Source organism: Grampus griseus (assembly GCF_964374135.1).
Source record: "Grampus griseus genome assembly, chromosome: 14".
Taxonomy (NCBI): domain Eukaryota; kingdom Metazoa; phylum Chordata; class Mammalia; order Artiodactyla; family Delphinidae; genus Grampus; species Grampus griseus.
The window spans coordinates 72,956,304-72,972,880 of record NC_139008.1 but is presented as its reverse complement, the minus strand read 5'-3'; the positions used below and the strand labels follow the sequence as shown (position 1 = coordinate 72,972,880).

The 16,577-nt window shown below is 40.7% G+C and overlaps 1 protein-coding gene across 2 annotated transcripts in view; it reads right to left on the bottom strand.

Moving 5' to 3' along the window:
- Positions 1–16,577, bottom strand: part of HNF4A (hepatocyte nuclear factor 4 alpha) — a gene marked incomplete at its 5' end in the record, with an annotated part of 64,680 nt that overhangs the window by 40,855 nt on the left and 7,248 nt on the right. The window lies entirely within an intron of this gene.

The window sequence follows — 16,577 nt, the reverse complement described above, 5'->3', positions numbered from 1 at the left end:
GGGGTCTCAAATCACCCCCAATTGAGAACCACTGTGTTAGGCCTCTAGACTTATAGGAAATTTTCTCCCTATAATTCAGTGTTTCTCAAATCTCAGTGTCCATAAGAATCATCTGGGGTCATTAACAAAAATTCAGATGACTCAGGTCCCACCTCCAGGTTCCAGGGTCAACAGCTGGCCCAGGTATCACATGTTTAATGAGTTTCCAGGTGCTTCTGATTCAGGGACCCTGCAGGAAAACTCCTCCAGGAAGCCTCCCTGATAACCTGATAACCAAACACCGTGTGAGGCTCCCTATCCACTTGGACCCTGTCCTTGAATTCCTTTCCTTTCTGATTACACTTCCCTGGATATATTTTCAAAGTAGTGACAGAACCAAATCCTAGCTCAGGCAAAGCCCAAACTGCCACATCTAACTTCAGGGAATAAACAAAAGCTGACCACAGGGTTCAGCGAAAACCGCTTACGAAATGAAGGCACCCCCAACCAAAGGAATCGTGGGTCGCTGCTTGGGAGAAGTATCAGTTTAACAGAATGGTACTGTCAGACTGTCTTCTCCCTGGTGGACCACTGTCCCTTCTCTGAGAACAGGTGTTGAAGACCACTTGGTGGGGCTGGTCTTAGTGGTCTAAGACGGGTCATAACTCAGTCTGCCTTTCCAGAGCCATCTTTCAGGCTCCTTTACTCATAGCCTACCTGTGGGTTGACTATTCCACGTCCCTCTTCTGAGGCACGTGGCAAAATCACACTTTCTTGCTGCCTTTAAAGTTAGACGTGCCCACGTGACTGGTCTTAGCCAATGAAATGTGAGCAGAAACAATCTGCGTCACACCTGGGCGGGAGCTTTAAAGAGTCAGTGCTGTGGTCGTTCGGAAGCGAGGGTACATATGGAGTCACCAGGACGAGGAGAGCGACCCGCCGACTCATGGCAGACAGTGCAGTACGCGAGCGGTAACTATCCAAAGAGTTAAGCCAGTGAGACCTGAGGCTTTCTTTCTTTCATTATCGCAGCGTAACCTCATCTAACGTGACTGAGTGAGGTCTTTTCAAAGCTTCACTGATTTTCCTATGACCATTATGATGTTTATCATATCTGAAAACCACCTATGCTATTACTTAACATTTGGCTTACATCAACTCACTTATTTTTACTTACATTTATTTTAGAAGGAAACGTTATTACTTCCAAATCAAACACCAATATCATAGGTAGAAAGCAATGGGAAAATAAGCAGAATAAAATATTACGTCCTGAATTAATACTGTTGCCTTTCAAAGCCTCTGGGCCCTGGGTCTGTTCTCTCTTTGTTAAAAAAAAAAAAAAAAAAAGGACAGTCACTGTGTGTCAATCTTTTGGCCTTAAAAAGCTGGCTGAGAGGGACTTTCCTGGTGGCGCAGTGGTTGGGAATCCGCCTGGGAGTGCAGGGGACGCAGGTTCGAGCCCTGGTCTGGGAAGATCCCATATGCCGCGGAGCAATTGAACCCGTGTGCCACAGCTACTGAGCCTGTGCTCTAGAGCCTGTGCTCCGCAGCAAGGGAGGCCACCGCAGTGAGGGGCCCGCGCACAGCAAAGAGGAGTGGCCCCGGCTCTCTGCAACTAGAGAGGGCCCGCGCTCTGCAATGGGGACTGAACGCAGCCAAAAATAAATAAAATGTAAAAATTAAAAAAAAAAAAAACTGGCTGAGATTGTCAGATGTTTGGAGGAAGCCCAGTATGGAGGCTGTAGCCTGACTTTCTGGGCTTGAATTCTGGTTCTGCCCTGGACTAGCTGTGTGATCTTCACCGAGCTCCTTAACTGTTCTGTGACTATTTTCTCATTTGCAAAACAGGGGGGATAATGATGTGTGTGTCATTGGGTTGCTGTGGGGATTATTTGTGTTAATGTAGAGAAAAGACTTAGAACTGTGCCTGGCACGCAGTACTTACACAGGTGTTAGCAATAAAATAACGGCAGGAGCAAGGTCAGGTGGGTTTGGAGAAATGTTTGAACTCAAGGAAGAGGAAAGAAAAATCCTCCACACTGGCCAAAAATAAATCACCTGGACACTGTGGATGGGGGGCGGGGGGGAAGCTGCCTTAGCAGCAGGCGATGTGACCAAGTTCTAGAGGTTTTACTTCGCAGCGGCTACCCAAACCTCTAACCCCGGTCTCAGGTGTCATTAGTGAAGATGTAGTGCTCGGGGGCTTCCCTGGTGGTCCAGCCGGTAAGGCTCGGCGCTCCCAGTGCAGGGGGCCCGGGGTCGATCCCTGGTCAGGGAACTAGATCCTGCATGCATGCCACAACTAAGACCCAGTGCAACCTAAATAAATAGATATATCTATTTTTTAAAAAAAGATGTAGTGCTCAGGTCAAAGGAGCTAAGGAGCCCTCTGTATACATGGACCATACACAAAAAACTGTGTTTGATTTCAATTTTAATAGAAACACTTAAAATTTTCCTAGGATGGGACAGGGTGAGAAAACCATACCCTTTAGAGAATAACTGAAGATCCAAAAGGGTTCTGGGCTGACTGTTGGGGAAGGGGAGAGGGGCAGTGTAGCAGAGCGGTCAAGGCCACTGCCTTTGAAATATCAGTGGTACCATTTATATAATTGTTCAACCTTGTGAAAATGATAAGTTCTTCAAGCCTTATTTGTTTCATCTGAGAAACAGGAATCAATAATAGGACCTCTTCACAGATTGCTTTGTGGAATAAATAAACCTTATAAACCCAGCACATAGTTGCCCACCATGCAGTTGTGTTATTTACTGAATTCAACGTACTTTCCTTTGGAAAAGGGTGTTCACCTATTCTCAGAGCCCCAGAGGACAAATTAGGACCAACAGATGGATCGTATAGGGAGGAAGATTTGTGCTGAAAATGAAGAAGATTTTTCTACTGGATACAATGATACTACCAGGGAAACAGCTGCTTTATTAAGTAGTGAGTGTCCTGTCACTAGAAGTATCAAACCCAAGCTAAATGACCACCTGTCAGGGAGGACGGTGAGAGGTTTCTAGCAATGGATCAAAGATTGAATCGAAGTAGCATTTCTCAGCTGTAAAAGTCTTAAATAAAATGTGATCCAAACCAAATTCACGTTGGAAAAACTGGATATTCACATGTGAAAGAGTGAAGCTGGACTCTTAGCTGACATATAGAAAAGAATTAGCACAAAATGGGTTAAAGACCTAAGTGTAAGAGTTAAAACTATAAAACTTTTAGAAGAAAACATGAGGGAAATATTCATGATGCTGGATTTAGCAATGATTTCTTGGAGATGACACCCAAAGCACAGGTAACAAAAGAAAAAATAGATAAATTGGACTACATTGAAATGAAAAATTTTGTGCACCAAAGGACATTATTAACAGAGTGAAAAGGCAACCCATGGAATGGGAGAAAATATTTGCAAATCATGTCTGATACGGGGTTAATATTCAGAATATATAAAGAATTCCTACAACGCAACAACAAAAACCCTGATTTTAAAATGGGCGATGGATTTGAATAGACATTACTCCAGAGAAGATATAGAAATGACCGAGAAACACATGAAAATATGCTCAACGTCAGTAATCAGTAGTGAAATGCACATTGAGACCAGAATGAGATAACCACTTCACCCTATTAGGATGGATAATTAAAAAAAAAAAGATAATAAGCGTCGGTAAGGATGTGGAGAAATTGGAACACTTTCTCACTGCTGGTGAGAATGTAAAATAATGCAGCCACTATGGAAAGCAGTATAACACGTCCTTAAAAAATTAAAAATAGAATTACCATATGATGCAGCGATACAACTTCTGGGTATATACCCAAAATAACTGAAAGCAGTCTGGAAGAGATATTTTTACACCATTTCATAGCAACATTATTCACGATAGCCCAAAGGCAGAAGCAAGTGTCAATTAAGAGATGAACCGAAAAACAAAATGTTATGTATACATACAACAGAGTAATATACAAATGTTATGTATACATACAACAGCCTTAAAGATGAAGGAAATTCTGATACATGCTGCAACGTGAATGAACCCCGAGGACTCTTTGCTAAGTGAAGTAAGCCAATCACAAAAGGACAAATGCTGTATAATCCCATTTATAGTGGTACTTTGAGTAGTCAAATTCGTAGAATAGAATGGCGGTTGCTGGGGGCTGGGGGCAGAGAAGCTTGGAGAGTTATTTTCTAATGGAAACAGATAAAAAATTTCAGGAGTTGGGAGGTGGTGGAGGTTGTATAACAATGCGAATGTACTTGATGCCTCTGAATAATACATTTTAAAATGGCGAAAATGGTAAATTTTATGTATATTTTACCACAATTTAAAAAAATTTCATCAGTGTATAACATATATGTATTTCATCCTGACAAATTTAGGTTTAATTCCAAGAATGCAAGGATGGTTTAACATTAGAATATTACTAAATTAGCAGACTAAAAGAGAAAAAAATGTGATTATCTTAGTAGATGCACAAAAAGCAATTAAGAAAATTCAACACTGTGATTAAAGAGCAAACAAGCAAAACTTCTAGCTTCCTTAGAAGAAACTTTTTAAAACCCAGTAAAAGTTACCTACCAAAAACCTAAAGCAGATATCTTACTTAAAAAGGCCAAAGTCCCTTTAAAGTCAAGAATAAAACAAGGCTGCCCACTGTGGCAGAGGCTGCAAGTTGTCTGTTCTGTATTATATAGTCTCCTTGTCTTCCTTTGTAATAGAACCTCCAGTTTTCATTTGAACACATGAACGCCCCCTCAAAAAACTTATCTCAAGCATTTCTTAAAGCTAGGGGAGACCATGTGAATATGTTCTGGCCAATGAAGTATAATCAGAATGTAATGTGGCAGCCTCCAGGAACTTTTTAAAAAAGACAGCTGGAACATGACTTTTACTCCTTTTTCTTCTTTGTCTCTTGCTCCTTCTTTCTGCCTGTAACATGGCTGTATGGTTGGAGCTCTGGCAGCCATCTTGGACCATGAGGATGAAGACCTCATGGGGATGAAAGGAACCTGGGTTCCTGAGGACTGTTATGGGGAAGAACCACCATACTAACCTTAGATTGCCTCCCTCTGGACTTCTATAATCTGAGGAGTTATCTTCTATTTTGTATAAACTACTGTTATTTTGTGTCTCAGCTACTCATAGACAAACAAAGCCCTATTTGAAATACCCATTATTATTGCTTCTCTTTGATATTTTACTAGAGACCCAAGCGATACAATAAGATAGGAAATTAAAAACAGATCTAGTAAGAGAATTTAACAAAATTGCTGGGTACATTTTCAGTATGTCAAAAGCAGTTGGTTTCTATACACTAATATCAACAAATGAGAAGATTCAATTTAAAAAATTATTTATGATAGCAATAGCGATTATTGCTAGGATTAATATAACAGAAGACCTTTATGTATTAAAATTATTGAACTTTATTTAAAAAACATAAAAGCAAACCTATATAAATGTATCACGGTCAGAAGGATTTTTGAAAATTATAAAGGGAAACCTCATTAAAACGAAGTCAGAAGGCCAGAAGGGGGAGCTCTCATGCACATACTACTTAATCTCAATACAGATCCCAACAGGAAGAGATGTACCTTACATCTCTGGAAGAAAGTGACACTACTTTACTACTGGCAGCAGGAGGAAGAAAGATTTTCTCTTGGCCTGGCAACAGCTCCGTCAATGAGAGACTGTCACAACTCAGCCAATGAAAAGCCACTATACTTCCAACTCCCAGTTGCCTCTAATGGACTGTTTGTTTATACCAGCCCATCCCAACTTCGTCTTTTCCTCTGTAGAAGAGTTTCCTCTCCCTTAGTTTACCAAACTTGCATATAGTTCACCATAGTTGCACGTCCCAAATTGCATTTCTTTGCTGCTCCCAAATAAACCCATTTTGCTGGTAAAAATAACTGGCTCTTTTATTGTCTTAGGTTAACAGCTTCATTATGCAAAGATGTCAATTCTTCCCAAATTAGTCAATAAATTCAATGTAATTTCAATTAGAAGCCCAACAGGACAAAGCTACTTAGCACGGTAGTTGGCAAATTGCAAGCACTCAAAATATGTTAGTTGCCTTTATTGAAATCCAGTGGAGACAAATAGGCTGTTGGTCTCCAAACTTTGTTCTGTCCTGTTTAGTCTCATCTTAAAATTTACGTGAATGAGCAAAGAGAATAAAGATAATTTTTAAAAAAACAACTGTAGGGGCTTCCCTGGTGGCGCAGTGGTTGAGAGTCCGCCTGCCGATGCAGGGGACACGGGTTCGTGTCCTGGTCTGGGAAGATCCCACATGCCGCGGAGCGGCTGGGCCCGTGAGCCATGGCCGCCGAGCCTGCGCGTCCCGAGCCTGGGCTCCGCAACGGGAGAGGCCACAACAGTGAGAGGCCCGCGTACCGCAAAAAACAACAACAACAACAACAGCTGTAATATGAGGAGGACATGCTCTATGATACATAAAGCTATAGTTTCACTCTCCAATATGGTAAACACTAGCCACATGTGGCCATTGAGCATTTGAAATGTGGCTAGTTCAAACTGAGATGTGCTGTAAGTGTAAAATACACATTGTATTTTGAAGCCCTAGTATATAAAGGAAGAAAAATATCTCATTAATTATTTTTGATTGATTAAATGTTGAAACAATATTTTAGCTATTTCGGGTTGAATAAAATAGAAAATAATTTTAACTTTCTTTTTTGAACTTAAAAAAATTAAATGTTTTATTTTTGTATAATTGTATCAATAGATTCACTTACCTGGGTTTTTTTTTATTTCATTGTTTAAATGTGGCTACTAGAGATAAGTGGAACAGTATAGAGAGCCTAGAAACAGATCTACACATGTCTGAAAATGAGGGACAAAAGCAATGGCATTGCATATCAGTCAAGAAAGGACATCCTAGTCAATAATTGTCCGGGTCAATTGGTTATCCATATGAAGAAAAATATAATGGCATCTCTATTTCATATCGCACACAAAAATCAGTTCCTATGGAATAAAGACCTATGTATGAGAAATAAAACTTTAAAATATAGGAAACGTTTAGCATAATATCTTAATGATTTCAGGGCACTGCAAAAAACAAAAAGCACACACTATAAAGGAAAAGATTATTAAATTTAATGATCTTATTTATAATTTAACCAAAACTTAACTACATTACAATTGTAAACTTCTGTACAACAGAATATCTTCTCTAAAGAGAGCGAAAAGACGAGTTACAGACTGATTAAAGGTATTTTCCACTAATACAACTGAAAAAAGGATCTGTACTGAGAATAAATAATTCCTTCAAATTGTTAAGAAAAGATAAATAAGGCAATAGAAAAATGCGCAAAGGCTACGAACACACACACTCACAGAGGAAATTCAAATGGCAAAAGGAACCTTTCCCTCCCTAGAAATATGGGAAATGCCAATTCTCATTTTACATTCATCATCCTTCAGAGTCAAGTGTGGAGGAAGGTGTGCAGCAACCAGAGCTCCTAGATGCTACTGACCAAAGTGACAGTTGGTGGACAAGATTGATCCACTTGCCAACATCTCATCAAAGTGAAGATGCCCACTGCCTGAAATCCAGAAAGTCCACTCCTCCACATTATCCTCGAGAAACTCTCACCCACAGGTATAAGAATGTTCTTTGTAGCATTGTTTTAAATAGTGAAAAGCTGGAAACAACTCCATTGTCAAAAACTGGAATAAATATACATTGGGATGTTCATTCGCAGCATTTTCAATGAGTGCCCTAGTGCTACTTGCAGCTGTATGGGAAGCGCCAAAAATAAAAGGAAGTTGCTGAAGATACATACAGCATTTGAATACGTTTTCCAGATATGAAAAACAATGTTATGTATAGTTTCTGTAGCCATGTAGAGTGAAAGCATAAAAACATGTCTAGCGATGATGAACAGCAAATATTGACAGGGGTCACCTCTGAGAAGGGTGGCAAAGCAAGGGATTGAGGAGGAGTACAAGGTGGGGCTTCAAGTCTAAGTGGAATGTTTCATTTGTCATTAAAACAAACAAAACATGAATCAAATGAAAATATGGTCATGCATGTAGGGCTCGACAAAACTGAGTGATGGGTACATCAGTGTTCACAATATTATTCTCTCTACTTTTCTGCAATGTTAGGGAATAATTACAAATTTTTAGAAAGGTGAAAGATAGTGAAAAAAATTAACTCTCTTTCTACATACCAGCAACAATCTGTAATGTAACTGTTAAATCATACTATTTAAAATATCTCTACAATTTTTTTTTTCTTAAATCTAGGAATGTATTAAACTGGAGAATTTCTCTGTTGGGAGGCAGGGAGAGCTTTCACGTGTGTTGATGTTTTCAAGGGCCTCTGGGATGAGCTAATGTGAACACACTGGAGGCTTCTCTTGGAGTGCCCGAGGCATTCATTGTCCTGTGTTAAGGTCTCTGAGAAGTTCTCTGATAATGAAATTTGTACAGCTTTCTTTAATCCAACATTTTTCAGACATCTCAGGATAGAATCCTCCTTGTCTGAGCCGTCTCGCCTTGGGAAAGGCTGACCTAGTCACCTCCAAGTTTCCTTCCAATCCTCACCATCAGCGTTCTAGTTTTGGCTCTGCCACTAACATGCTGTATGACTTTGGCCAAATCATCTTTCTTCTTGGGGCCTCAGCTTATTAAGATGTTAAATGGGTGTGTGAAGTTTAGACTCTAAGATTCTCTTACCTGTTTCCAGCTCTAAAACCCCATGTTGGAGCCCAGCCTTAGGATGACATTTCCACTCAATTTTATTCCTCTTCACGCAACTAACTTTTTATGATTTAACTGAAGCAGGTTCATGGTAAAAGAATTACAAAAATGCACAGAAGTGAAATAAAAAAGAATTAAATTGACTCCACATGCCAGTGTATGCCTTTTTCGAAAGGTATGATGATTGCTAGCATTTATAGAATTGTGGGACTCGAGGGACATTGTTCCAGCTAATGATTAAGAACTCTCCAGACAATAGGGGCTTCTTAGACAATGGGTGAATTTCCGGCCCCCTTCCGAGAAGGAGGGAGATAAACAAAATGTAAAAAAGGTATCTGTCAAAGACCAATCAGGAAGCTGGGGACAAGTTCCCTCTCTGGTCCGAGCCTAAGCCGGGACCAATCAGCAGGAAAACACAACCAAGTCTATAATTTACATACGGGGAAGTGGGAACCTATAAAACTGACATATTCGCGCCCAAAAGGGGTTCCTTCTTCGACCTCCTGCGTGAGGACCAAGGAACCCCGGTGCACCGGCCTTCAATAAACCTCTTGCGTTTTTCATCGGCTTCCGACTCTTGTTGTTTCCTGGGCGAGTCGAAACTCCTAGGAGACCGCGAAGGTCTAACAGAATACTTATGTCCCAAGCACTGTGCTAGAATAGAACTATTTTTATCCTCATTTTATAGATGAGGAGACTGAGGGTCAGAGAGGTAAAGTCACCTGTCCAAGGTTATACAGCTTGCAAGGCTCTAACCCAAGTCTGCCTAACTCTGCACCACAAATTCTCAGCCACTACCATATAAGGCCTCCCCATCTGAAGGGGGTCTTCATCACTGTGAGATTCCTTTTCCTCCCAGCACCCTAAGTCCTTCAGGATTCTCTCATCTCAGAGGAGCTGTGGGTGGATACTACTACCTCCTCCGAAAACAAAGTCAGCACCTTCACTGTGGGAGGATCCGTGTCCCTCCCCCATACTCCGTCCACCTTATCTCTAGAAAAACTATGACTTGCCCTGGAGAAGGGGGAAAAAAATAATCCTCTCCCCTCCCCAACTCCACCCCCCAAATCACAGGATTTGGGGGTAAATTCACAGGCTGGAGACAGAAGAATGGGTGTGTAATTAAGATTCAGATTGACTATTGTTCTATGTGAATGTCTGATAAAGAGAAAACAATGGCTGCCGTGGGGGCTGGGAGGTGAGATTTCCCAAGTGTAGAATTCTAGAAGACAAGCCTTGAGTTCTAGAGCCTGGGTCGTCACCCTGCCCCACCCCCCCAAACCAGGCAAGCAACAAGGGTGAGGACACCAGAGAGAACTGTGGGCTGGGGAGAAGACCCAGCCAGGGATACCTGCCCAAGACGTTTGGCTAGAGCTGGTCTATTCAGAATGGGAAATGGAGACAGGATGAGTTAGCTGCTATAGAATCCTAGGTGCTAGAGCAGCTGTGTCCGACAGAAATATAACATGGACCACATATATAATTTACAATGTTCTAGTAGTCACATCAAAAAATAGTAAGTCTATGAAATAGGAAATTGCGCTCACAAATAATGAGCTTCCCCTTGGTCTTAGCAATCAGGGATCTGACACTCAAGTGCCCTCGGTGCCCAGATAGAGATATATGGATGGAGCAGATAGAGTATAAGCAGGTTTCACACTTTCCTATAAGAAAACACAGCAAATATAATGGTTTATGTTTATTAATATAACTTTAGTGTAGAGACACTAAGGAATGGTGGGGACTGTGGCAAATTAGAGAAAGCACGCCCAGCCTAAATAAGCTCCAGTGGGCTTTTGTCTCATGGTTATGGGGAATCAGTGTTGATAGAGCTTCCAGTTTTTTGAAAGAGGCTGGAAGTTGGGGTTTTGAAAGGTTAGAAGTCAATTGAAGTATTATTTAAAAACAAAACTGGGTGGCCTGGATCTCAACCTCTCATCTCCTTTGAACCCTTGGCCATATTTTACAGAGGAGGAAACTGAGGTTCAGAGTGGTTAAATATTTTCCCCACTCACAGTAAAGGCAAAGAACTGGCCCTTTGGGTCATTTCTGCTGCTTCCGCTAATAACCAACATTGATTTTTCACTATTCTTATTGAGAATTTCCTAGGTCCCAGGTTCTGGGCTGAACATTTGACACTGTGAAGGAGGTACTGTTTACAATGCCAGATTTAGAGAGGGAAACCAAGGCTCAGAAAGGTGGAGTCGATTACCTAAGATCCCACTGTGAGGCTTGGACCTGGGTCTAGGTTTAATTACAAGACTCTTGGTGAAGAACCTCGGAGACCAAGGAGCCTGGTGGTTTTCACCCTGGGGCTACTTTGAAGGGCCAGGGGCTACAGGGTGGGCAGCATCCTGCACCCCGACACTTCCTTTAACCCAGGTGCCTCTTTTGTATCATTCCCGCAAACTGGTTTCCGGTAAGATTTTGTTTGAAGAAAGAATACCACTGCCATTTTTTTTTTTTTAAGTTTGAAACCACTGATCAGCCCACGGTCTCTTGATTTACCGAAGAGGAAACTGAGGCCCAGAGGCGGCAAGTGTCTGAAGTCCCTCTGCAAGTCGGGACCAGAGCCAGGACCAGAACTGGGCACTGGAGGCCAGGCCCTGTCTGGGAAGCTGCCCACTGGGTGTGCTCCTCTGGGCTCTGCCCAGGGAAGGGCCAACTGCTCTCTCTGTGTCTCAGCACCTCCTCTGCCTTTCCTCATGCCTGTTTGGATAACTTTTTGACCTGTTCCTTCACAAGCTCTCCCTGAGGTGTGGCTGCCTCCGTTGCTTGTCCCAGGGAATCCTGGGGCCTTGGCTGTGTGACGGCCCAGGCTTGGCCAGTCCCGTGGCAGACAGTTGTTAAATAGTGGCTGTCTGGGCAGAGGGAGGACTATTTACCCAGGGCAGGGCCCAGGCAGAGGCTGCAGCTTCCTCCTCACGTCACCGGCCCATCCAGCCATTCAGCATACTGACTCAGCTGTCCCCTTCGGCATTTGCTCATTCCACAAATATTTGTGGAGCGCCTACTGTGTGCCAAGCGCTGTTCTACATGCTGAGGATATAGCAAGACGGCCTGATTCCCCACTCTCATGGAACTGACATTGTAGTGGAGGAAACAGATGATAAACAGATCAGCGAATTCACGATTCCAGAGCTGTAGAGGATAAAGGGATTGATAGTGATGGCTGGAGGAGAGACAGTCTTAGATGGGGTGGTCAAGGAAGGCTGCTCTGAGTGGGGACATTTGAGCTAAGAACCAAACTAGGAGAAGAAATCCGTTATGGGAAGATCTGGGTAAAGGGTGGTCCTGGCAAAAGGAACCCCAAGTACAAAGGCCCTAGGGCAGGAATGTGCTTGGCGTGATTGAAGGACAGTAGAAAGGCCCAAGTGGCTGAAGTGGAGTGAGCAAAAGGGAGAAAGACAGGAGAGGCCAACAGAAGGGCAGACAAGAGTCAGACCCCAGGGGTCCTTTTAGGTCAGGGAAAAGAGCTTAGCTTTTCTTTTCAGTGTGACACAAAGCAATTAGAAGGTATTCAGCAGGGATTTTAAATGCAATTGTATCTTGAATTTCTAACTGTAACTCTGCCCTTTCCCTTTGTGGCTTTCTGTCCCAGGACTCTAAGTACTGTTGAGGGTGTCTGAAGTAGTGTTTATTCCCTTTTCCTTTTTAATTTAAAAATTGTTTCAAAAATTATATGAAAGCTCTATAGGTATACAATTTGAAAAAATCAAATACTTCTACAAAGCTGATAATAAATTGCAGTAGGGCTTGCCTGGTGGCGCAGTGGTTGAGAATCCACCTGCCAATGCATGGGACACTGGTTCAAGCCCTGGTCCGGGAAGATCCCACATGCCGGGGAGCAACTAAGCCGGTGTGCCACGACTACTGAGTCTGTGCTCTAGAGCCCATGAGCCATAACTACTGAGCCCACGTGCTGCAACTACTGAAGTCTGCGTGCCTAGAGCCCATGCTCCACAACAAGAGAAGCCACCACGAGAAGCCCGAGCACCGCAACGAAATGTAGCCCCCGCTCGCCGCAACTAGAGAAAGCCCGTGCGCAGCAATGAAGACCCAACGCAGCCAAAAATAAATAAATAAAATAAACAAATACAAAATAAATTTAAATAAATAAATAAATTGCAGTAGTTGCCCACCCACTCTTTCTTTTTTTTTTAAATTAATTTATTTTTTGGTGGTACATTACAATACCAGCTAGTATTGTCCTTTTATTTTTTTCCACCATCCTTATTGTGGTATAATTGACAAATAAAATTGTAATGCACTTAAAGTGGTGATTAGGTATATATGTATATATATATATATATAAATGATTCCTGCAACCAAGTTAATTAACACATCCATTGCCTCACATAGTTACTTTTTTTTTTTTGGTGAGAATGCCTACGATCTACTCTTAACGACTTTCAAGTAGACAAGTATCATGAACCATAGTCACCATGCTGTCCATTATATACTCAGAACTTACTTAATCTTATAACTGAACGTTTGTATCTTTTAACCAACATTTCCCCATTTCCCCCACCCGTAGCCCTGTCAACCACCACTCTACTGTTTGTTTTTTTGTTTTGTTTTTGTTAACATCTTTGTCCTTACTAATACAATGCCTGGGTTTGAATCCTAGCTCTGCCTCTTGTAGTCTGTGTGGGTAGGTTATTTAACCTCTCTGAGCCTTGTTACCTCTACTGAGAAATGGGTATGGTGACAGTACCTACTCAATGGGCAGTTGTAAGGATTAAAAGAAGTAATTTTTTTTAATTGAAGTATAGTTGATTTACAATGTTGTGTTAGTTTCTGGTGTACAGCAAAGTGATTCGGAAATATATACATATATATATTCTTTTTCATTATAGGGTATTACAAGATATTGAATATAGTTCCCTGTGCTATACAGTAGGACCTTGTCATTCATCTATTTTATATATAGTAGTTTATGTCCACTAATCCCAAACGCCTAATTTATCCCTCCTCCCTTTTCCCATTTGGTAACCATAAGTTTGTTTTCTGTGTCTTTGAGACTGCTTCTGTTTTGTATGTTCATTTGTATCATAGTTTAGATTCCACATATAAGTGATATCATTATGATATTTGTATTTGTCTGACTTCACTTAGTATGGTTATCTCTAGGTCCATCTGTGTTGCTGCAAATAGCATTATTTCATTCTTTTTTATGGCTGAGTAGTATTTCATTGTATATATATACCACATCTTTATCCATTCATCTGTTGATGGACATTTAGGTTACTTTAAAAGGAGGTAATTTTTATGAAGTGTTTAGAACAGTGCTTGGTCCATTGTAAGTACTATATAAGAGATAAAATAGGCTTCCCTCGTGGCACAGTGGTTAAGAAACTGCCTGCCAATGCAGGGGACGTGGGTTTGAGCCCTGGTCCAGGAAGATCACACATGCCACGGAGCAACTAAGCCCATGTGCCACAACTACTGAGCCTGCGCTCTAGAACCAATGAACCACAACTACTGAGCCTGTGCACCACAACTGCCGAAGCCCACGTGCCTAGAGCCTGTGCTCCGCAACAAGAGAAGCCACTGCAATGAGAAGCCTGCGCACTGCAACGAAGAGTAGCCCCCGCTCACCGCAACTAGAGAAAGCCCACATGCAGCAACAAAGACCCAATGCAGCCAAAAATAAAATAAATAAATAAATAACTTAATTTTTTTAAAAAGAGATAAAATAATCAACAAGGACCTACTGTATAGCACAGGGAACTCTACTCAATACTCTGTGATAACCTAAAATGGAAAAGAATCTGAAAAAGAATAGATATATGTATATGAATAACTGAATCACTTTGCTGTATACCTGAAACTAACACAACATTATAAATCAACTATATACATGTAGCTGATTCACTTTGTTGTACAGGAGAAACTAACACAACATTGTGAAGCAATTATACTCCAATAAAGATATAAAAAAATAAACAAAAATAGTAAAAAAAATAAATAAATCAACTATATTCCAATATAAAATAAAAAATTTTTTAAAGAGAGATAAAATAAACCAGAGCTAGAGAATGAATAGGCCAGGACCCAGATGTGGGCCTTCTGATGCCAAGTTCAGTATTTGACCCCAAAGCCCCAGACATTTGCATCCCTCTTAATGATTTTTACCATATTTGCCCAGCACCTGTATTTTGTTTAGCTGTAATTATTTACTTGATAATTTTCTTTCTTTTGAGGACATACATTAATCTTTTAAAGGATATTTTATATTAGTGCTTCAATATGCTAGTTATACATTTTTCTAACACAGAGTAAAATAAATTCAGTAAGATTTAAAAGTGTTTGTCGATGTACTACCGAAAATCAGCCCCTGTTCCCTGTGGGTACACTTAAGGAAAAGTATGCTATTTTTAGATCTATAAGGAACCTTTGGGAACATTCTGTCCAGTGACGTTTAAATCCTTTTGACTATGACCCTCAGTAAGTAACACATTTACATCCCATACTTTATATGCAGTGGCTATAAAGGTGGTAGTCAAAACCCAGACTCTGGAGCCTGACTGCCTGGGTTGGAAACTTAGCATCACCTCTTAAGGCATCTGTCACTTTCACTGAGTGACTCAACTTCTCTGTGGCTCCATTTCCTCATCTATAAAAGGGTAAAGTCAATTATAGCCCCTACCTCACAGGGTCATTGTGAAGGTAAGGAGTTACTGTTTGTAAAGCCCTAGTATGTGATCTATAAATTGTTGGTATTATCACAACCCCACACACACATCCATAACCATATAGAAATGAACAAAATTTTCACACACGAAATTTACCGTGACGACATGAGATGCACTAGGATGTTTTCTGTTCTGTTTTACTTCCGTTTCAAAAAGTGGTCGTCTTTATAAAATTTCATTAATCTATTTGTGAGTTATGATTCATACTCTTTTCTGTGTGAACAATATACCTCAATAAACGTATTTTTAAAATAGCACATTTTTATTCAAAGTAAACACAAGAAATGAAAATGAAAGAAATCAGTTGGTTATGTGAACAGCAGTGTGCTGTTATTATTTTGTCCAGCACAGTGAGGGTACATGAACAGATTCGGGGTCCCTAACAGCTTGGAGACTGCTGATCCGTAATTTCTAATGAAAACTGTTGAATTGTACTCTAGGAATCACATATGTGCTTTAAAGGCTTTAAAAAAATATATTCAATATATTTTTCAGTTTGCAAGAGTCAGCAAATTACAACCTCTGAGCCAAATCTGGCCCAGTGCCTATATTTATAAATAAAGTTTTATTGGAACATGCCACACTCATTCATGTATTTATCTCTGATGGCTGCTTTTGTGCTGCAAGAGCTGAGCTGAGTAGTTGCTACAGATCCCATCTGGCCTGCAAAGTCTAAAATATTTACTTTCTGGCCTTTTACAGAAAAAGTTTACCAACTCCTGTATTAAAGTTATAATTCAAAACCCTTAAGCCTAAATTAAATCTTACGCTATTTGTATTAGATTTTATTCTGTTCATAAGTATAGCAAATTTTAACAATTACATGTCCCCCAACACTTTACTTTGAACAATTTCAAACCTACAAAAGATTCAAAGAATAATACAGTGGGTACTAATGTATCCTTTACCTAGATTCATCAATTGGTAACATACTGTCACATTTGCTTTATCACTATCTATATATCCCTCTATGCTCTTATTTTATTAGAATGTTTAATGTAAAAAATTGTGTATTCATATATGTTATACATATTTGACTGTGTGTGTTTGTGTGTGAATGTGACCATGGTCCCATGGCAGAGGTGGTCAGCTGTGTACCAACAAATTCACTCCTCCTTCTGTAGTTTAGAGCTATTCCTGGAAAAATCTGCCCATCTAGGG